Here is a 23,703-nt window from a genome sequence, read left to right on the forward strand (position 1 = left end):
GCATGCAGACGTAGAAAATAAAAAAGGTGTTTTTACTTCTTTTTGTTATTTGTTATTGAGCTAAATTCCTTTTTTTTTCTTCAAGTTCATACACGAACCTTATTCTTACGGGCACCTCATTTGCAAATTGTATCGCGAAACGTAGATACAGATTTATGCCGTCACTTCAAAGGGTAACGCGCCATCGAGTCCGCCCAGCAGGCGTTCAGGGACTTCTGAGAGTGGATATAGTTACGCAATATGTCTCAGTTTGTCACTGGTAAAATGGAAGCCCCGTTGCCAAATCTCAGTCACATACATCACGCCTTCTAGCGGCATAAGACGAAAATATTAATAAATTATATTTTATGTCGCTGATAAAAATATAATAAAAAATCTTGCGGTAAAGCAATTGGGGTTCGGAAAACACCAATAAAACGCAAAAAGTTAGCGGAATTGGGAATCTTTGCTGCCTCTGTTTGCCTCTGGGGAGCTTGTGCTATCGTTTGTCGCGCGTGCGTGCGTTTGACAACCACTTCCCTAGGGATAACGTTTCCCCGCCTTCCACAAATACAAAGTAAAAAGAAAACAGAACAAGACTTTTTTTTGTTTTCTTTATGACGGGGTCCGTGTGTGTGTGTGTGGGGGGGGGGGGGGGAGGTTTGGAGATGCACACAAATGCAGATTCAGCGAATGGGCGATTTCTTTTTTGTCCCCCTTGAGAGCAAACATCGGAGGCTCCAGTTTCTCTTAGTTCTGATGCGCCGCTTTCTTTGTTGTTGTTCTTCTTGTTTTGTAGTTTTTTTAGTTTTTTTTTCGTTCTGAGCGTTGGAATGATGAAACGTAGGGATTTGGCGGGCACTTATCCCTAAACCTCGCGCCGAATTTGTCATATCTCCGTTGTGCACTGCGGGATCCCTCGACGCCTCTTGTCTGGGAACGTCAGCCGAAATCCGGTGCGTGTGTACTCCATATAGAGGGAGAAAAAAAAAACACACTCGTATCTCCAATGCGTTTGCTTTGAGAGCCTTACAGTACTCTGACGAGCTACAAATACAGCGATATTTTTTCCACCCACAAAACTAGAATCGGGTTTTTGGTCACTTGGTAGAGGAATCAGCCGCCATATACTGATACCTTTTTTTTTTTTATATAAATTTGACTTTTTTTTTTAGGTTCACGGCATTCAAGAGTAAGATGTTATATATTTAGGGCGAGTATTTTCGTGTGTTTAATACTCAGAAAAATCCGCGGATGTTTTTCGGCGTTTGTCTATTTTTTAAACACCGCGATGTGTTTTGGTTGGATGACTGGAGACGAGGTTAAAACCGGTGATTATCATTGAAAAACAAATGAGGCTCTGTACAGCCTTAGTCAACGAGAATAAATGCTGCCAAAATGATAGTAATTGAAGTTCATTACGCTTAAATGCGCTGGATAAACACGTCAAACGATAAAAAAAAAAATATTTTTTGACGGAGCACAAATTTTAGTTTTAGAATCGACAATAATACGCACTGCTTCATTTTGTTTCCTAATTAAGTTTTAGTTACCGAAACGCGAGGAAAGGCGCACGGAATCTGCGTTTTATTGTGGAAGTGGCGGGACTTTAAGAGCACTCTCTGCGACTGCGAGGTGGACAAATCCTGCACCCGCCGGCCCTCCTATTAAAAAAAGTAGAAAATTTCCAGAGAACTCGAGACTGGGTGACATCAAACCGAACCGGTAGCCCCGGCAGCCTTTGAAAAACAAACAGATAACAGTGAACGCATCGACGTTCCCCAGGCGAAGAAACGCCTTCTCTCTGGATTGGACTGATTTTGGCGGTCTTACAAGAGTCACGGCGAACTCTGACTAGACAATTGATAGATGCAGGATACACGAGATAACATGTTTTACGAACCACTACTAAGGAGGAGTTCAAAATATATATATATATATATATATATATATATATATATATATATATATATATATATATATATATATATATATATATATATATATATCCGTCGGGAGGGAGGAAACATTAAACGAACGGCGTTTTTCGGTTTTCATTATGCCGAAAATATTCATTGACCTGTGTTTTTCACCGTTAACCAATTTGTGTTGTCGGCACCGACGGATGTTCTTCGGTGTTTTTTGGTTAAAACAGGGAAGTGCACAGCTATGTGTTGTATTATTTAGCTGACCGAGAAATGTTTGTATATTTCTCTTGACTTAAAAAATCGCGCATGAGAAATAAGTCGCACATTCATTTACATGTTTTTGTGATTACTTTGTTTTAATACATCCGTCTTCAAATGTTTTCAAGGGATAGTTTTATGGGCGACACATTCCAAAGATTTCGACCGCCCCCCCCCCCCCTGGTGTCTTCGCCACGCGCGCGAAGAAGGGGAAAACTTATCTCTCCGGCTCTTGGCTCGAGGCCAAGAACGTTGGGTTTTCCCGTCGGCCGCGCAAAGCCGAGAGAGAAGTGCAGGGAGCCCCGGCATCCTGCCAGCACCGACGTAACGAAGGGAGAGTCTTCGTGTCGTCTGCTTAAAAGGCTTGTTTTCAAACATTACCCGAGTTATGCGAAATCCCACTTTGGCAGTATGCAGTTGCTACGCGTAATGTTGGATGGTTGTAGAAACTTCCACGGATCACCGAGCACTGGTGGTGGTCGTCTGTGGCGTCCACGACGCCAACCACGACGGCTATGAAAATTAACCACGTCGCCCCTCCGTCGTCAGGAACGTGACAACTCCATTCCACCCGCATTGCGCGACCGTGCTGCAGCTATCACTTTTGTTTCTCTGCAGAATGCGAACAAAAAATACGACTTGTTTATTTTTTTTTTCTTCCGGTGAGTAGATTGACACACTTGTGATACTGTATTGTGGAGGCAAACCATATTGTTTCGTAACTTAATTTTTTTTTAATTTTATATACTTTTCCTCCTCGAATACTGCGGTCGATAGAGTGTCTGTGAGTTTATGAAAAAGAATGAAGTTCCTCCTTGACCCTGGGACCATGTTAAGCGAGTGCGAAAAGTGCGGGAGTTAGGCGAGGGCTATGTATAATACCTATAATATAAAGTTTTAATGTTACCTATAAAAGCATGGCAAGCACTCTGGGTTTGCGTTAGCGTTGCGTCCTCCACACTGCGCATGCGCGATACGCACGCAGCCGTAGCCTCCTATATACTGGCAAGGCCTGGCAGATCGCAACGAGAAGCGGTCACCGAAATGGAAAAAGTGGAGCCGCAGACAACGGATGAGAGGAGAGTAGGGAGGCTCAAGTGAGGGTGGGTGCAACTGCTAGATAGAGGGTCACGGGACATGGACGCCATTTAATTGCTAAATTTTGCTGGGAGTCTATGAGGCAAGGGGTCGTTTTCTTTCCTAACTCAGGTCATAACAGCCCATTAAGGTGCTTGGATAATTTACACAAGGTATAAATGATTATTTTTCCATAGCCACCACTTTTGTTGCGATAGGTTAAGCATTTTTTTAACGCGAAAAATGGTAAATTCCGCCATCTTGGACGTTGCTGCTTGTCTGGCAACCCTGCTTTCCCCTCTCGACGTTTGTAACTCTCGGAGCGAGAAGGAAGCGAGAGAGGCTGCGCCAAGGCGCTCGTTGCTTGCAATGGGAGGCGAGAGGAGGAAAGGCGCTTGGAGCAACAGAGTTGCAACAAAGCGGGCGCCTACTCTCGTGTAGGCAACACTGGCGCATATCCTTTCTGGGATCCTCTCCCTCAGGCGCCGCCATTAAATTGCAAACGCTCTCCAGGTTTTGGGTTGCGCCCACCTTCACTAGAGCCTCCTTAGAGGAGAGCCAGGTGAATGGCGCCCCGCTGCGGAGAGACGCCGAAACACACTTCTCCCGAGAGAACAAGTGAGTTTCGGGTCCTAGCCGCTGCAAAAGCTGTGCGCTCACGTCCAGGTTCCCTGAGAAATGGCTGTTTGATGCTCTGTGCTACCAGATCCTCGCGCTCCAAATCTGCGACCCGGCACTTTATGGCTCCGTCATCGAACTACCAGGCTTTGTGTGTGTAGAGGAGGCTATATAGCAGCGTACCGAGCTATGCGTAAGTACGCTCGCTGTCGCTTTTTGAGTGCGTACGGAGCGGCACTCTGCGTGCCCTTCTCGTTGCCCTCTTCGCGCTCGGAACAGCGCGAGATTCGGATTGACTGACCGAATACCGCCCTAGGATTGCTTGGAGCAGCTTACATTAACACATCTAGATGGCGCTGAAACTGCTTGAATATACGTTTGCCTGCCGCTGTACTAACGCAGTGCTAACGCGAGGGTCTTTTACGCTAATCTAAAACTCCCTATTGTTCTTATTTTTACCGACCCCTCTCGCAACTGCCTCCGCCACTACCACACGATGGCGGTGTGTGTGACGGTCCCTTTTCGCGCGATAACTACTATCGCAGTTTACGCGGGGAAATTCACCATCTAAAAAAAGAACTTCTCACTTTTTCGCTCACTTTTTTCCGTTGGTGTTTTCTGATGGGGTTAAAAAACTGAAAGACGTTTACAAATTTCTGCGAGGCGAAACTAGAAAGCAGCTCTTGAGGAGGAGGAGGGGAGGGTACGGAGGGGAGGGTATGCCCCTCCTCTCCTTCTCCTCCTCTCCTCTTCTCCTCCCCTTCTCTTCTTTTTTTTCCCTCCTCCTCTCCTCCTGACGCTGAACTTGGTCAAATTAGACGTGACATGTACTGGTGACGTCATTTTCCCCGCTAAATTTAGCGGGGAAACTGAAGTCTTGTTACGGTCCCGTAACGTCAATATCCCCGCTAAATTTAACCGGGATATTGACGTCACGTGACCCACTAAAGTTAGCAGGAAAATTCTTCCGCTAAAGTTAACGGGAAAATTTCCCCGTTAACTTTAGTGGGAAAATTTCCCGCTAAATTTAGCGGAAAAGATCTCCCATTTAAACTTAGCGGGAAAAGTTCTTCGCTAACTTTAGCGAGGAAAACGTTCCATAATGCAACGCCCGCGGTTACGCCGACGCCGACGGCGACACCAACGCCGCTCATCCCGGAAACGGGTGCCTGAGAGCTGCGCTCTAAAAACAAAATTGGTCTATTTAATATACCGTCAGCTTCAAAACGTATGTGGAAATGTGTGGTGCAGCATGCAAGTTCCGAGTAAAATGTCTAATGCAAGGAAATACGCATCTCACATAAACGAGGGTTTAATCGAAACTGCGATCCGGCGTGGTGGAACTTATTCATGCGGAGAAGCAACTTGGCCTTCAAGTATAAACAGAACTTAGCCGAAGCTGGTTGGAAGAAATTTAAATATTATATTGGAAGGACCAGAACGGGTGTCCAATGTTTTGCTAAGAAACAAAAAAAAAAAAAAAAAAAAAAAAAAAAAAACGGAGCATCGATTGTTAATTTGAGTCTCCGAGGAGTTTCGTTATCTAGACCGACTTGGTTTCTAGAGTATGCTGTGTAGCGCTAACATCCGTAGGTGAATTGCGCCAAGACCTCAACACTGTTTTTGAAACACACGAAATATTAAAACATGTAGGGACGAAGACAGACGAGTATTCGTCTCTACATGTTTTATTCTTTCGTGTATTTCAGGTCATCTCTACCAACCCGCTCTAAGTTCATTTTGTCAATGCTGTGTTCGAATTATTGTGGTGTGTTGTGGCTTTGTATACCTGGCGTGAGGTCCTCATCACTCATGTTTGAGAGGTTTCGTGGGCATGGGTGAGATTGTTTGTAGGGTAAGAAAGAAAAAGATATTGACGAGAAAACGTAGATGACAAAAAGTATACGTGACAAACATTTTAGTAAAAATCGGCAACGGAACGAGTTCATTGGGAAACATCAGTACGTAATTAAAACGCTAATGTCCCAAGCGTATACATACGGTCATAAAATAACGCATTAAAAGGCACCGTAACAAAGTAAAAAAATTAATAAATAAAGAAGCAAAGTTGTCCTAACGCTACTCCGTCCAAACTGCGTCTCGCAGTGTTTTTGAACTAGTTAGTTTTTGAAACGCAAGCTGGGGGTAGCTTCAAATGTTAACGGCTCTTTGTAAAAATTAAACTGATTTATTATTTCCCGGAATTGCTGGCCGCTTATTTTTCGTGTTTGTTGTATTAAACTATGAGTCTTTTCATCTTGTCCCGTACGGTCGGCCAACGTTTCGTCTCTAAGGTATAAAAATTCACTGACGATAAATTTGAGTATCATTAATACACTATTTTGCGCTGTATTTTTTTTCTTTTTCATTGCACAAACTTTTGTTTGTAGCATGGTATTCTGGGCAGCAGAAACCATATTCAGCCCATTCTATATCTATATAAAAAAAGCTAGTCTGGTGAAACTAACAAAATAAGCAGGGGAAACTACTACGCTCGCTAGAGTAGCTCTGAAATTAAAGTTATATTATAATTTCGACTTGATTTTTTTTTTGCATTGTATTAGCAGCTTTTACACTATACAATGACACGAGAAAAAAAGTTTGATAAAAAGAGACTCGAGTATCCAAGCCCTAAGGGGGTCTTTCCCGCACTAACGACGTCGTCATTAACGCTACGTCCTGCCAATATACTTTTACATTTTCTTTTCTTTTTTAAAAGCGTGGGGGGATGCGGAATTTGACCTCCCATACGGAAAGCAGTCTGGGCTATGAGTCTAGGGAAGCGTGAAATATTCTCCTGGTAACGATCGTAAAACCCTCTTAAAAAACCGAAGAATGCAAAAAAAAAAAAAAAAAACTTTAAAACGTGATTGCATTAAAACCACCGTCCAAACAAGAAAAAAAAAAGAAGAAAACCTCAAAGTGGCACAAGGGTTAAAAAAAAAGTTAAAAAGGAAATCGAGAACTAAAGTATGCAAAGGAGGATTTAAGACCACGCACGGACGAGGTCCAACGCCCAACTCTAATTACACGGCTTCAGGCGCGAGCACGCGGGCTTGAAGAATTCGCCACCCAAAACTGCCAATTGACCCGGCACTCCCTCCTCTCTCTCTTTCTCTCTCCTTCTCGCGTTCTCGATCTTCGCGTCCGAGAAGGGCGTTTTACCAGAGGGGACCTCTATCAATTTTGGAACGGGACGCACGGCTGCGAGCGGGCCAAGAGTTCTCGCGCCCAGCGTCCGTGGGGAGAGCGCGAACCTTGTTAGGGGGGCCGGGGCCGAGCGATCGTGCGCAGATTGCGTGACAAACATCGTTCATCATATACGCTGTAGACAGCGAGAGAGAGAGAGAGAAAGAGATGGTTTCACCGGGAAGTTGTGTGACCACCGCCTGATTTGTGTTATCAACACAGTGGCGCATCGGAGGATATCGGCTTGTGTTTGATGATGCAGGAGGATATTTCCGCACCTTCCTTTCCTTCAGCTGCCTCCCTCCTCCTCTCCCGCTTTTCACAGATTGGTGTTTCGATCGCCCGATTACAGCTACGGACCGTTTCAGTTTTAAGCGTGATCTTCATAGTACACAGACCCAGTGTTGCCAGATTGGGCTATATATAGCCAAATTGGGCTACATTTTTTTCTAGTTGGCGTCAAAATTTTGTGGTTGGCTATGTGGCTATTTTGGGCTATTTCTAAGAATGCGGCAAACTTTTGTCGAACCTCAGGTTTGACACCAAACTTGGAGGTTCGGCTTGTTAATTTTCAAAAGTTTAATCGGTTTCGAAAAATTTTCTTTTGGCTAGTCGAGAGGAGAGAGAGGAAGAAGAAAGGCTTCAGACTTCTACAAACTTCGGTGTTTTCACAATGCGCAGTGAAGCAATCCTTGCAGTGTTCAAGCGGTCTCCCTGCAGCGCAGTGGAGCAAACCAAACAGATTACACTATTACCACAGGCCCGGTAGCGCGCCTTCAACCCGCAAGCATATGGCTCCGCCCGGACAAAGGTCTGAACTCTCCAAATGGCTGCTTTGGTGCCGAATGTGAGAATCCTTAGGCACCCAGGTTTTTATTAAAATGAGAAGTCCGAGTTTCACCTCTAAACAATTGACTACCTTCCAGTCGCTGCCCACCCCAAGAAAGGACAACACAATCAGAAATAGCGTGAGCATGAATGGGGGACACTGATATGCTTTACAAAGAAAACAGACGGGTGGGATATTGATAAGGACCTGAGATATTGGGATTCTGGTTTGAAACATTCAGGTGTTCCGACTGTTCTCCTTATTCCGTTCTTTTACGGTATGATCATATCTCCGGGCTTCACTATTAAGCTATCTTTGTGTGTTTTGTACTTCTGAAAACCTACGAAGGAAGGGCCAGTTTTGCAGGGATTTTCATTTTTTTGGAAAAAGCTTTTTTTGAAAAATTCACTAACGTAATGTACACAAAAGGTGGTGCATCTGAGGGTTGAAACAGAGATTATAACGTGTATGTATGAGTATGAGAAATTATCAATATAAGGCTTAAACATCATTGTTTTTAGTCTTGGCTATTTTGGGCTATTCTTTTTTTACGACTTTGGCTATATTTGGGCTATACCTCCCAGTCGTTTGGCGGTTTTTTGTGGGACCATCTGGCAACACTGTACACAGTCCCTGACCGCGTAGAGAACGGAAGGCGTGGCTAGGAAAATCACCAATAATAATGCACTGCTCACAAAAAGTGAAAAGAATGTAACAAAAGAAAAAGAAACGGTCATGACAGTTAAGTATGGAAAGTACGCATTCTGATGGACTCTGGAGCGATATGTAGAGGGGCTGGGTGGTGCAACGAGTTTTGTGTTTTGCGTAAATATCACTCAGAATGAATCACTGGCGTTTTTATAGGCACCCTTTTATTGTTTACGAAGACAAGCCGTCTCTTGGCTCCCAAGAGACTTGCGGTCGCTCCGTTCCGGCAGGCGCCTTTCGAACCTGCTGATGTCAACATTTCTGGGACGATCAAGTGGTACGGAAATTCCGCAGTGGCGGGGTTGGGAGATGTCCTTGTGTTTTGCTATTCAGCATATAAGAGGGTATAGTTCGTCTCGCAGGAGTAAAAAAAAATCTACAACAAATTTTACGCTAATCTGTTACACAAGACGACGTTACAAGAAGCGGTGCTATAGACGTTTTCCGTTTCCTGTCCTTCATAGTCACGTCAGTTACGTATCTGGTAGTCGGGACAAAAAAAAATAATACATTTCAATTTAGAGCATGCGACATAATATAGGTGAGGGAAAACAAAAATCTGTGACAATCACGCTTTTTTTGTAGAAACCTTTCAGCGCCGTGGAGATATCAAAACGATGTTTAACTGCATACCAGAAGCCATGGCATTCAAGACGGATGCGCCATTGTGGAAAAGGTGTATAGTGGGGATCGTTTGTTCTCTTATTTGACCAGACGTTCGCGGGGACGTTAACTGCCAAAAGCGCCTCTTTACGGCGCTTTTAAGAAAAGGCTCTATATAACCTACGAACACGCTTCAGTTTTCCTCTTGCAACAATAGTCGCGAAAAAAAAATATCAGAAACGAGCAATGTTTTTTGTTTTTTTGTTTTTTTTATCATTACCTAGTTATAATAAACAGCCACGTCATCTGTAGTTGTTCATATGCCGCCAAGGTTTTAATGCGAAAACATTAACTGTCTCATGGAGCGAGCCGACGTCATCAGCTTTGAAACCATACAAGACGGCACCTTAATGCAACCACGCGCAAAGCGAGCCAACGGCACCTGTTACACTTCAGTCCCATTGGCTGGTGCGCGTCGACGAGGCTCCCTTTGGCCGCTGCGCGTCAGTTTGTGTGCTGTCATCCTGACTGTGTTATTACACTGTTGTGTTATCACTGATCACCGCGTTTGCTCGCCTCTTATCGGTTGTACGGCGCGTGGCAATATATACGGCGCATCGAATAAACCAACGTTCTGAAAATTTCAATGGGAAAATGGCGGCCGACGGAGTTTCCGAATACATGGGGCTCTATGACACCAGAAACCAAAAACGGGCAAAAATGAGCTCCATTTTCCCATTGAAAATTTCAGGCAGTCATCTTATAACTTTTGATTAAGTTATCGGATCGGGCTGAAACTTTGGCATCTGGTTGTGACCTTTGGGCGAAGAATGGGATGCCCAGTTTATTTTTGCGGTGAAAAAAACTTTGTCATTTTTTTTTTTGTGACACCCTGTACACGCGTTAAGTTCAAGCCATTGTTAGGGTTCGGCTATTGTTGTCATTGCAACGATTGGACACGAGACACTATCCGAATGCTTGTCATGCTATTCATTATCGCTAGCCCCAATCGAGTGCTCACGCAATGCTCGGGTCCAATGTATGAGCCGCACTAAAATATCGTCACTGGGGGGACTATAAAAGGGGTTCCTTCACACGGATTTGGCTCTAAACGAGCCTAATCCGCGTGAAGTGAAACTGATATAATCATTTAAAAGGTTAAAAGCGAAAAACAAAGGAGAAAGAAGAAAACACGCAAGACACAGACAGGCGCCAAGTTAGCGCCTGTCTCCGTCTAAAGCCCCTTTATTCTGGGAAAAGTGGTGCTATTCATTGTTGGGGAAACACTCGAGGCACGTGCTGCGCGCCACTTCTGGGAAGAACATGGCGTCTGAAATCTAGCTCAGTGCTGCGCTGTGCCACCGTGATCTTTTCAAGGGTTGCATGTTTCACGTGCCTCGTGCATCGACGCACCTTGCGTTACTCTTAAAACATGAAAAGGGGCTTTATCTGTATCGTGGGTGTTTTCTTCTTCGTCCTTGTTGTTTTGTGCTTTTAACCTTTTAAATCATCATGAGCCGACTAGGTCAAACTAGTGCCACTAAATAAGTTACGCTTCAGAGTAACCACAATTGGCTATATTGTGGTTTAAAATCATGATTGCCAGTTATCTGAAGCTTTATCTTAAATCGCAGAAAACGCTTTGCCGTCCTCCACAAATGTCTGAACAGTTCGCGACAGAGCAAAGCAATGTTACATGAGCTTCCTAACACCGAATCTAATGATGAGGAAGTCGCACTCTTGAATCATGACGATCGGCAGTTGCGTTTGCTCTGTACAAGCCCCAAAATGGCGGCGCCCACAACAATTTCGTGGAACGGAGGGCCGATACTCTAAGCACCACTCATTTAGTTGCTCTGACGCTACTTTCATGTAATCCAGTGCCTTTAGGAGGCGCGAGCTGTCGCCCGATTGCAGGGGTTAATATGTATTCATCAGTCCATCTATCTAATCATGCGTTCTCCGTGCAGAAATTACGCGCACCCGGTTTCGAAGAAGCGCTTTTGCTACGCGATGCGGAATCATTAAGAATTACGCTATTAATTAAAAGTCCCAAGCTTTATTGCCATGAAGGGAAGCTCAAGAGGTTCTTGAATAAAGACTAGTTAGATGTGAATTCTCGAGTATTTCTATCACGCGAATCTGAATATCACGTTCGTTTTCCCCGAAAATGTAACTAATCGCGAAGAAACATGAAAAACCTACGACCAGTCGTTACGTCATGATGATGATTTTTCGGCCTCCAAGCGCGTGTCGCTCGTGTGTGCAATTGCAAGCTTGCCAGGTACACTCCCCCGCACTGACACCAGTCGTGACATATTTTACTGACCGCTCTGGCGATAGCGAGAATGTCCGTGCGCAGCTTTGATGGGCGCTGAAGCTGGGTGAGAGCGGAGATTCCGAAATCTCCTTCTATGACGTAACACTCCAGGAAGGAGGGGCTCTAGCGGTGTTCTGCGAGAGATTTCCTCCAGCCTCCGTGCACAAAATAAAATAAAGAATAATAATATCAATATTCGTGTTCCTGGAGTCCAAATGAAGACGATTTAAGTGTTTTACTCAAGTACAAACCAGCTTCAGTTTTCCTTTAATTATGCTATATTAAAACTTGAAATAAAAAAAAAAAAAACATTTGATAGGTGGCGCAAGCTTCCGCCTACTCACAATATTGAACCATACCCCTTCATCTATTCATTCAAGCGGTCCAACATTATGAGAGTGAGCTCTTGATGCGAATTAAGATATGCCAGCTCTTCGCTTATAACCAAACTCGTTTGAACAAAAACTATATTTTTTACAATTTTTTAACAGTAAAAGTTTTGCCCAATCTTCGTTGAACAGACAGTGATGTCAAAATCAAGAACATAGTGTGTACCGTTATGAAACAAAAAAAAGAAAAAAAGAATAAGTGTGAAAACTGAACATGGGGGGGGGGGGGGGGGGAAGGGGGGGGGGGGCAGATCGTTGAGTCTGGCGTATCATATAGGCGCGCCATATCCGCATTTGGAATTAATCTTCTTTTATTTGTTTCTAAAATGCTATTCTCGACTTTAGCCAAACGGATGGCACCAAGGCGAAAAAGACTGAACTGTCTAGAACAGGTCCTTTCGCAATTTCTGTACGTCTCTTGTGGCTACCGTGATCACATGCTGTCGATTCTTTGCGCTATTGAAGAGTTGTCCCGGTGACTCGGTCGTAACCGTAATATCAGCATGCTCCCAGGTTGCTCGGAACGCAACGTACTCAACCGCGTGAACCAGACATTTCGTGTTTATCGACGTTCATTAGCACAGTGGAAGGACAGTAAACAGTCCTTTCATCGCTTCCTCGAAGAAAGTCAAGCCTCTGAAAGCTCGCTTGCGCCAACACATTGCCGCAGATTGGAAACTACGATAACCACAGAGGTGCATAGAAGAAAACAAAACGTGGAGGATAAAAATCGGGGAAAACCATCTTGAGTCCAATGCCTGCTTGCTGATGCCTTGCTCTGAGTGTTGAGCAGGCTCATGGCCCGGCACTGGAGTGAACTAGAAACGACTGAGTGGGGAGAGCTACAGGCTCCGCTCATGCCTTCAGTTGCACCACAAAATGTGGAAAGCGATTAGGCGGAACCAAGTCATTTCGATCGCGGCGCTACCCTCGCTGCGATCGAAGCGAACGACGACACGGGTCAAGTTCATATAGGCAATACAGCCCCTCGGGGGCAATATTGTAATTTTATGATCTTAACGTCGGAGGTCACGTCAAAACACCACGTCACGACGACGTGACGTTACGACAACGTCGCGACATCATCGTCGACTACGACGTTACGCGAAGCCAAGCTGTTGTCGTAAGGCCGTGGTGACATTGCGTCACGTCAAGGATGACGCCGTTTCGCGACATCAAGTCGCCGTTTTAACGCGGTTGTGACGTGGCATTGAGGACGACGCCGTTACGCGACATCAAGTCGCCGTTGTAACACGGTCCCGACATCGCGCCGCGTCGAGGACGATGTGGACGTGGTCGTCAATGCCGACGTTAACGTTGACGTTCGACGCAAAGTCAAATGTCACTATGACGTCGTCTTGACGTCGTCGTGAACGTCACAACGACGTTACGACGAAGCCTTGACGGCGTGTAACGGCGTCGCCTTCGCCAACATCAACGTCGACGCGCCGTCACGACGAAGTCTTGACGTTGTGTAACGTCGTCATCGTCGCGGGGCGTCGCTGTGACGTCGAGTTGCGTCATATCGACGACGACGTCAACGGCCTGACACCAAGCGACTTTATGATGTCGCATTGACAAGGACGTCGTCATCTTGACGTGGCGTGACGTCGTCGTCGTCGTCAACGTCAGCGTTGATGCCGACGTCTTTGACAACGCAATATATGACGTCAGAGCACAGTCTTGATGTTGTGTAACGCGCGTTGTCAACGTCGATGACGACGTTGACGTCAAGGTGTCGTCCTGATGTCGCATGGCGCTTTGACGACAAGTCAGGTCGCGGTGACGTTAAGTATTGACGTGACGCCTGACGTCTAGGTTGTATAAAAATATATCCAGGTGTTTTATTCTTTCTATTACCTTGACCAGTGTGCAAGTCGATCTTGGCGTTGGAACGCAACGCGTTTTTCATAGAAAACGGCTAATCCGAACCACTTTGCTCGAAGCGCCCGAGAGGGCGCTACCAGCGAAGTGGCTTGGATTAGCCACTTTTTCGCACATGCGGACGTGCAGAAATAGCACTCCGGTGGCCCCACTCGTCCTTTATAGTGCACTCTACAGGCACAGCCTGTATTCGGCCGCCATATTCGCCCGATAGTGGCGTCCCCTATCGGTTACTGGAGACGCTAATGGTTTCTTCAAGGCTGGTATTGTATATTAATATTCGAAAACGAAAACAAAATTCAACGTAATAAGAAATTTTACGAATGAGAAAAAAACTCTTCTGCTTCGCAAAGAACAGCATTCTAAGAACAAAAAAGTAATTAAGTTCTTAAAACTGTCTACTTTTCAGCTGTTAAACAACCCCTTCTTTACATACAGGCGGTTTCCCTATCAAAGTAACCTAGCGTTCGTTCCCGCTCCATTACTGATCGTGCGAGAAAACCCACCAAAAATATTCTCTTTGCGAAAAGTAAAACCAAAAACTCTTTCAAAACCAGAACCAATCTTGATCGAATTTTAGACGCACTCGCGCCCTCGGCCCCCTCGAGATACGAGAAACATTAATATTGCCGTTCTAGCTAAAACTTTTCGACAAAGCAAAGAAGAAAAAAACATAATCAAACTTTTATTTGCATAAAAAAAAAAAGCCGAAGATATATTATCGTTTTACATTTGAGAAAGCGCTCACAATCAGCCTAGGCTCGTCTTCCTCCCAAGCGGCGATTCCTCTTCCGTGCAGGGCCTAATCTCCAGTCTTGATGTCGCGTGGCAGAAGAGACGACGCCCAACAGATGTCGGTCGTTCGAAAGGCTTTTCGGGTCCCGCTGTCGACGACGAGTCGTGAACGAATTACTCGGTCTGAAGCGCTCGTCGTCGTTTTGGCCGCTGCCGTGCCGGCACGCTCCAAGGTGCGCAGGTGACGTTCTCAAACGACCAATCGGCGACGGAAGGGTCGAGACAGAGCGAGCGACGTGTCGGTGTAAATGATTGAGGCGCTTTAAAGCCGTCGTTGGTTATTCTCCCGCTGATCAGATCACGCCCTGAGATTTCACTGAAAGACCGCGAGGTCGTCCTAAGCGATCGCGGTTTTGGGAGATAATTGAGCAGAGAGGCGGAGCTGTGCCACGTAAATTTCCAACGGACTGGGTGTAGTTTCATCCGAGAGTTTGAAACTAATTTCGAGTTCTCGCCTCCAAGGTGTGCGGAAATTATTTATTAGAGATGATGTCGAGAACGGGGTTTGGAGGGTTGTTTCGGTGCGGCTGAAAACCAACGCCGCTAGGGAAGTATTCTGGCGGCCATGCCTGTGTGCTCCGAGGTCAAGCGCAGGCTTCCTGCACCCTCTATACTGTTGTTCGCCACTTGGGCACGCGGCATTCGAAGCACGGACATTGCGGTGTCTCGTGTTTGCAGACTGTATTTTGCAACATGCATGAGCAGTGGGACCCGACCACCGTGGACCCGACTCATGCGAACGTTGTTTATACCCAATTCACACGACTGTAAAGGTACCTTTAGCTAAGGGACCTTTATTTTTTGCGGCCAATCAATCAACGATCTTCTGCGCGTGGTGTACGTGTGCTCGCGACCCAAGAGCACGGGCTGATTTGCCGAAAGCAAAGAAGCCTATTTTAAAGGAACCTTTATTTTGACCGTGTAAATGAGCTATTAGTGACCCTACTTCACACTATACGCGCATTAGCGCCTGCTAAGCGTTTGGTTGTTTATGAAATCACGTGTTGATACTCGTAGACGGCGTTTGGCGCCGATGTCGAGAAAGCCCCGAGAAAACGCTTCCTAGACCTGTGCCTTCCGACATTCAAGCGCCCTCCGGTACTTTTGACCAGTGAGTTCTAAACAATAAAAAAGTATGCCCAAGCTATAAGTTTCAAAAAAAAAAAGGAAAGAAAAGTAAAACGCCCGTACTCTGAGATGCCATGCAATTCCGTGCTCAAAGAAGGATGTCATTTCATACGCGCGAGCTTATACGCCTCTTTGTGGCTGGGCAACAATGCAATCATATTTGAGGCTTTGCGTCCCGGTACCCAAAAAGCAAGAAAACACGGGCATGCAATATACGCATTCTACTTTATAAATGGTAATACACCCATATTTTCTGGTTCTGCCTATTTATTTGTGCAAAGGCCCAGGCGGAACGCCTCTTTTGACTCACTTTCGTATAGGTTTTTTTTTGTTGTTGTTGTTGTTGTTTATTGCGTTTTCGTTTCTAAAATAAATGTTTTCACGCCCAATGCTCATGAGGTTGCGGTCATGAAGTTTTTCTGCGAGGCGGTGACAGCGGAAGTTTGTTTAGAGACCTTATTCACTTCCGGTAGGGGAAGTGCCATTTCCGGACAAAATGTTGGTCTCCCCGGGATCCTTTTTGGCCTCCAATATCTCCAGCTGCAGCAAAAGCGACAAGAATAAAAACTGACCAAAACTTCATATATAAATGCACTGCGTACAGTTGCGTTGTTTTTCATACTGCGGGGGAATATAAAAACCAAAAGTTCACACAAAAACGCTCGAGCCGCGAAGTCATATGGTGTTCCCATTTACTGACCGCACTTCTTTCGCCTTGGGTAACTCACTCCACAAGAGCTATTTTTACGCCGCTGCTTTCACGCTTTGTTCAGCCGAAGTTGATGATATTTCTTCGTCACTTTTCTTATCTAGATTTTAAAGTAGAAAGCAGACCCGAATGCCTTTATTCAATGAAAGTCCCCAAAGTTCTAAAATAAATGCTGAATGCTGAGCTTACTATGCAATGTTTTGGTAGGTTATATGAATCTACTAAAATACCGCATAATATAAAATTTAAAAAGGAATGACGGCAGCATTGCCGCTGTTGTTACGATGATTCTCGACAAAATATGTTAGAATTTAGCGCAGGGGTTCAAACTCTGCGAAGAAAGAGCCATTCAACCTCGCAACGTTCCGCCTACTGCTGCCTTCGGACAGCCAGTCTGTTCTCCCGAGCGTCGGCGGTTTCGGATGCTGCCACCCACAGATTCCCTCGACCACCACATACGGTCCGCATATACTGTTCGCCCTGCGCTCGCGAAATGTAGACCTTACATTTAATTATGGCGAACAGGAAGCTTTCTTGAACCTTCGCACACTGTGTGCGCCACTTAGATACGTTTAGTTGAATTATATTAGAACGCGAGCGCAGTTTAAAAGTGTCCGTGAGCTACCAGACGACACGAGAACCAGGAGAACCAAACCCGCGCGCGCACGCTTCTTCGAGCGATTTGGGAGATGCGTTCGCCGGCACCAGGCGGCGAACGCGCGGTGAGCCGCGTCTCATTTCTTCGAGCCCGTCACGTGCCCCTGCAAGAGCGAGAAAAAGTGGTCGGAAAGAGCAAAATAACAGAGCGAAGGACCACGGCGGGAACCTCGCTGCGGTTTCACGAGACAAGTCCGATCCAGTCCAAACCACGACCTCCAAACGAAAAAGACTGCTGCATCCATCACATCATTCATTTCCTTTTCCCCCTAAAACCCCATGCCCCCCTTCCTGTCTCAGGCCACCCCACCAAGACAGCCGAACCACTCATCTCATCAATAAACATAATTTAACAACAACAACCCAGAGAAAATGAATACTAACTCCTTTAAAAGTAAGATGAGTCTAGTTTGAAGTAAAAAAAAAAATAGAAGCATATACTAAATCAAGCTATAAGGCGTAAACATAATGCGCGCACAAAACATTATGGACGACACAAATTTAAAATGTCTGTACCCGACGTGATGTTTGAGGGGACACCAAAATTCTTTGCATGTAGGTGCGCTGCTTCAAGAAAGTCGTTCTTGAGGCAGTGCACCTGCCTCAAGAACAAGTCGTACTTCGTTTCATCTTAAATCCAGACGCAGCCGGACGAAGCTAGGAGCTGACGGGACCAACCAGACAGCGTCAAAAAGCGCACCGTCATGGTGTTCGTCGTGTTTCTGTACATGTTCTATCACCGCTGAACGAATCGTGTAAACAGAAAAGTCCTAGAAACATTGCGCTTTTTGAGGCCGTCTCATTGGCACCGTGACCTCGTAGGGTCGACTGGGTCCAGACTTAAACTGAAACGAAGAATAGAACCACTAGATTACGCCCTCCGCATCCTGCAGTACACAAAACTCTCTACTGTTAGGGACAGCTTAATTAACGCAGGGCGTGTTGAGTCCCGGGCATATTAATATCGTCCCGTAGCCAATTAGATTGTGGAATAAGCCGGTGAAAAAAAAGGCTCGAGGTACACCTAAGTACTTCTTATGAGTTGTGAATGCGAAAGCATGCATGTCATTCTTCCGCTCCCTTATTTCGTTTGCGGCGTGTTCGAGTCGACGGCAGATCGCGCGTTCTCTTCGCCGCTCTGACTTTAGACGCTTCGCGTTCCCGGCGCGCTAACGGCGCGGACACGCAGCGCCATGGGGTGGCGGTCGTTGAAACTGACGGGGAGCGGCCAAAAGGAGCCACCGTCCTTCAAACAATGACGCGCGCCAGCCAATGAGACCGAAACCGAAATCCATCAGCTTCACTCCGCTCCTTTTTGATCGGGGAAACTAAGTGCCGTCTGGATAGGCTTTTCGCGTGGTTTCAAAGGTGGGAGCCGGCTTCACTTTGAGATAGGATTTAAGGTACCGCATGGCGCGGCTTCAAAGCTGATGACGTTGGCTCGCTCTATGGGATCCCTCCCCCCCACTTAATGCTTTCGCATTAAAAAGTGGAAGAGCAAGTGGCAAAGCTAAAAGCGCCAACACAGTAGGCAACGCCCAGCCTTTCTTAAAGGGAAGCTGAAGTGGTTTTGTATTTGTGAAAACGCACTTAATTGGTCTTCATTTCACCTCCAAAATATCACAAATTAGATTTTTTTTCCCCTGGAGTTTGGAGAAGATCAGGGTGAAGGGGCGATGCATGTATCAGCACTTCCTCAGTCCTTTTATCATATAAGGAATTTGAATTCATCTCATACAAGTTTGATTACAAGCAAATGGTTGCTTGGGTGTATACATATATGTTTGTTTTTCCGAATAAAAATTTAGTTGAAAATAGCGCATCGTTTCGTCTATCCCTTCTGTTGTCCTTGTTTTCTGGCGCTTTTCGAATCTAAGATGTACCAACTTGCCCAACTACAGATTCTTCTACAATTTATCTTTAAAATACCGTTGTATGCCCTCCTTCTCGGGGCGTAACGTCACAAAAGAAGTTTTCGGAGTCGTCCCTCTCGCGCATCTTCAGCGCCTATCAAAGCTACGCACGCGCACTCGCGCTATTCTTAAAAAGTGCCGGAAAAGACGTCACGACTGGTGCCAGTACGGGAAAGTATAGACGCTTTACACATGCGCCAGACTACGGCCGCCATTGCCGGCCTTCTCTTGTCTTGCGAAGATACCGAGCCACTGAAACGGTCGTCGACGAGCCTCCTCAAATGCCATTGCTGAGGAGAAGGACGCAATTAAATCTAAAATGGCAATGACCTGGCCTACAATGGTAATGGCGAAGTAAAATAAATGGAATAAGAGGAAACAAAGACTGAGGGTCGTGTATGGCGGCGCCTATGAACAGCTGCTCCAAAGCGTCTGTATCTGGCAAGCTTGATTGCACGCGCTGCCCTCGAGCGTCACGCGCTTGGCGGCCGAAGATCCTCTTATGACGTAACGACTGGTCGGAGGTTTTCGTGTCGTCTCGCGTTTTGTTACATCCCTAGAGGTATTATAATGTACGCTAGAGGTTCAGCTGGCGCTATGCTCGGCAAATTGAAGCGGACAGCAACAAGTCGGAAATTTTCTTCCGGTAATGCATTTCAAGAGGAAAAAGTAATTGCATTTTCTCCCTGCGTTGTATTATATATATATATATATATATCACGAATATCACAAATATCAAATGTCACAAATAATTCCTACGCACTAGGTACATTGGAACATTTCTCAGTCACGGAGACGAAATATTTCGACAGATACGGCGTTTTCATTTCAAATTCGTGGCATTAAAAACGGTGCTAAAACGGCTTCGTACGTGTATTAATGTGCACTGTGGGACACTGTTTGCGCGAACATGTCGTCGGCGCTTTGCAGCATGAGGAATATACGTGCCAAAGGAACAAAGGGCATGTGAAAAACCGAGACAGACAGCAAAACGTACGCCATAACACTGAATCAGCAACTCCCTGTGCATGTAGAGGATCAAAATAAACTGAAGGTCACGTAGCGAAGACGCTCAAAACCATGGAAAATAGGGAGAAGCCATAGAACAGGTGCTCAATAAAAGCAATTTGCCGGACATAAGAATTCATAAAACTACACACCTGTCATAGCCCACGTGCATTATTCTTTACGCGTCGAATGTTTTTAACCACTCGTAAAGATGCACGACGAAGTCATTTGCATATAGTGACCGTACGGGCATATCAGCAACATATAAGCGCCACCGCAATGCTGGGGAACCTTGAACACAGTCTAAATTCTTTTCGATTGTTATTTTGCTTAGAAGCGTTGCTTGGTTTTACACACCTGCTGTAGAACACAGGTTTAGGCCTGAATATATAGCGAAGTTAAACATCGATCACTGATAAAAAGAAAAGCGCTCACTAAAGCAATTCCACTTTTACAATGTTAATGAAAGTACAAACTATTCGGTAAGACCCAAATAACGAAAGTGTTTCATGCTATTTTCCGGCTAAGAGACAAAATGCTCGTGCGTTTTCCCATAGGAATGCACAGGAGCACCGCAAAAGTAGGCTGCTTCCTGTCTGCTTCAAATTGCCTCTCGAAAGTCGCATAGACACTAGCGTCAGTTGAACCTCTAGCGTACAATATAATAACTCTATGGTTACGCCTTTTTGGGAAACGAACGCGATATTAAGATTCACGGGACAAAACTACGCTAGAATCAACTTCTATCTCATTTTTTTTTTTTTTTTGTAAATGTTCCAGCTTTCTGTTACAAGTCGTGACTACTTCGACGTCCACACTTAAAATTATATAATATATTACTTCAATGTCTGTTACAGCTCTTCCTGAAGATGTGAAATATTTTGGGAAACCATTTTTGACGCCCCGTCAGAATATTTGTTTATCTTTATTTTTGACATCTCAAACCTGGAACTTTGGAGCTTCGGAGTTCGCTGGACTAAAAAATGATCGAAAGCGGCAGTCATTTAAATATCATTTCCTCGCAGGTGGCCGTCACGGTTCAACACGCATTTTTCAAAAACAAATGTGGAGTCGGCTGCGGTTTTATATAACTTTTTAAATAATGTGAAATGCCCCCCAAAAATGTTTTGAAGTATTTTAGGTTGCACGGAACGTTTGAATGGTTGTGTCACGCATTACAGAATGTGGCTCCGTTGATTTTCATAACTTCTTTCAAATGTTTAAATACACGAAGGAGCTGAATGTCGTGTTATACATTTTGAACTTAATGCGTCAATCTCGTACAACTGCGCCAGAACCTTTTTTCGTTCGCACCGCTCAAGAAACATTAAGGAAGCCCATGTTTGCATTCACATCGTTTTATTTAACATCCCGATCGTATTGTAGATAACCTGCGTGTTATGCACGAAGCAGAAAGAAGAAACATATCTAAATTAAACTACGAACTCGTGAAACCCGGTTCAAAATGGCAGGAGCCAAATACAACGCGAGCCTCCAACCATACGAGGACGCGCTCGCTCATATGAAGGCTAATGAAGGCCAAAAAAGCCTGCCAAATTTCTTTGTGCTCCGCAGTGTGCGCACTTACATTTGTTACAAGCAGGCAAGAGAGAGGGATATCCAGCTCGCCTTTGTTGTAGATTCAAAAATTCGAATTGGGGCGCGTGGCCAAATGACGTGCTAGCCGATCGGGCCGTCTCTCCTCCAAAAGGATCAAGTGTCGAGTCAGTCTCCACACACATGCTGAATGAGACATTTCTACTGCCGACTAGGACCGAAACTTGATAGACACGCAACACGTGACTCCATCAACACGTCAACATAACACCGATGACACCATCAGAAACTAAAACTGAACGAGAACACGGAACGATTACCTCTCCGACGGCTGCATGGACAGGGGATGTAGAAATAAAAAAGCCACTACTTTGACGTTTTACGGAAGTGACGTCACAGACGTCGAAACAATTTTTGAGATCTTTTTTACGATATTAGTTGAATTAGTCACTTCCTTTCTTGGAATTTCGGTGACTATAAATTATGTATGGATAAACGAATGACTTCCTTTTGCTCGCGTCTTTGGGAATCCTCTCTTCCCCTCAAGAATTACCGGTAACGTCCGAAACTAGGTTATGAACAATAGAAGGTCGCATGGTGCATACCTGAGATATTTAGTATAAAAATAAAGCAAACACATCCACGCACAATGCCTCAATTAAAAAAAAAATCTGAAAACGTTTAAAAAATCACGGTCAAGGAATTTCGTCATAAATATTAAATTCCTCGGTTCGTTTCGCTTGCCTGCTTTCGCGTGTCTTCGGTCCATTCGTCATCTTTGAAGAGAAGAGCGCATTCCCGCTATTACATTTCCCGCCCGCGTTGGAAATAACCGTAAGACGGATTCGATACGATGAGCTGAAGGAATTTTCGTCGGTACAACCGACTGCATCCGATGAGGAGTATGAACATAAAAAGGAAACCCCTGGGGGAAAACAACATTGTAGCAGAGTTTATGGCACGCTCGATGTTTCGAGACAGAATACCCAGCTCTGGGGATCGTCTTTTTTTTTCTTTCCCCGCTGTTGTGGTTTCCTTCTGTAATGACGTGTCAATTTATTTTCTTGAAGGGTTGTGGCGGAAAAGGGGCCAGCTAAATTGCGCTGTTTCTTCAGCGGCACGAGCGTGCGCTGAGAAAAAATATATATATAAGCAGAAGTTTTGGGGCAAGCAGACAAGTTTGGCCCGTGAAGAACCTTCATCAATATCACTTTTTTCTTAAATTGCGTATCTAAACACGGAAATTTCAGGAAAACAATCGAGCGAAGCGGGTTTCTACTATTTTTAATTGTCTTGGATGGTCCCGTTCAGGAAGCTTAATCGTTTTCCCGGACAACCTACGATACGGTAGTTTTTATTGAAAGCCGTCCGAGATGAGTTGTGTTTCAGTTGGAATTGTTACGACGCTAATACGGAGTTTATAACATGACCTCCAATTTATATAATTGTTTTGTTTCATCTTTAATGTATGTCCATTTCGTTTTCACACAAAAAAAAAAAAAGACATAGGGAGTTGTTTTCATGCCGGCCCGCTCATTTTATTCGCTTAGAACATAATTTAGTAGGTAATAGCAGACAAACTCCTGCTAGGAAGAAAAACAAGTCTTCGCATGCGCCTCACTTGCGGCGGAGGCGGCCTACGAACTCATAGCGGCCTCCCCCGTAATCAGGGATTTTTGTTGTGCCCTCTAAAGTGATCAAACACAGCTTCCCAGCGCTCACAGCAAATATTCCTAAAATTTTGCACATCGGCTAGACAAACTCGCAGACACTGAAGTTTTTAATACAGTTGATCGATTACGCGTCTTTTGAGTTTGTCTTCAAAATGTTACACTCTTCGAACTACTCTTTTTATGCTTATTTTTGTTGCATGGTAGAGAACCAAACTTAACAAACTAAGCTTAGCCACGGGTATTTCTAACGCCGGGGTCGCACTGCTTACACATCATAAAAAAGAAAGTCTGGAAGCAGATTCTGAGGCAAGTCACCACCAGGGTTATAAAAGTTACTTGAGAAATGTACCTAAGGTACAGTTACAGTTAGACATAAGGAAAGGTACTTAGGTACTTACCTAGATACTCGCTTAAAAATGTACCTAGGTACAGGTAAAGTTACTTCAAAGATACTTTTTTTTTATTTTCTCCAAATTCTTCA

Source organism: Ixodes scapularis, unplaced genomic scaffold, assembly GCF_016920785.2.
Source record: "Ixodes scapularis isolate PalLabHiFi unplaced genomic scaffold, ASM1692078v2 PGA_scaffold2__306_contigs__length_199485367, whole genome shotgun sequence".
In the NCBI taxonomy this organism is placed as follows: domain Eukaryota; kingdom Metazoa; phylum Arthropoda; class Arachnida; order Ixodida; family Ixodidae; genus Ixodes; species Ixodes scapularis.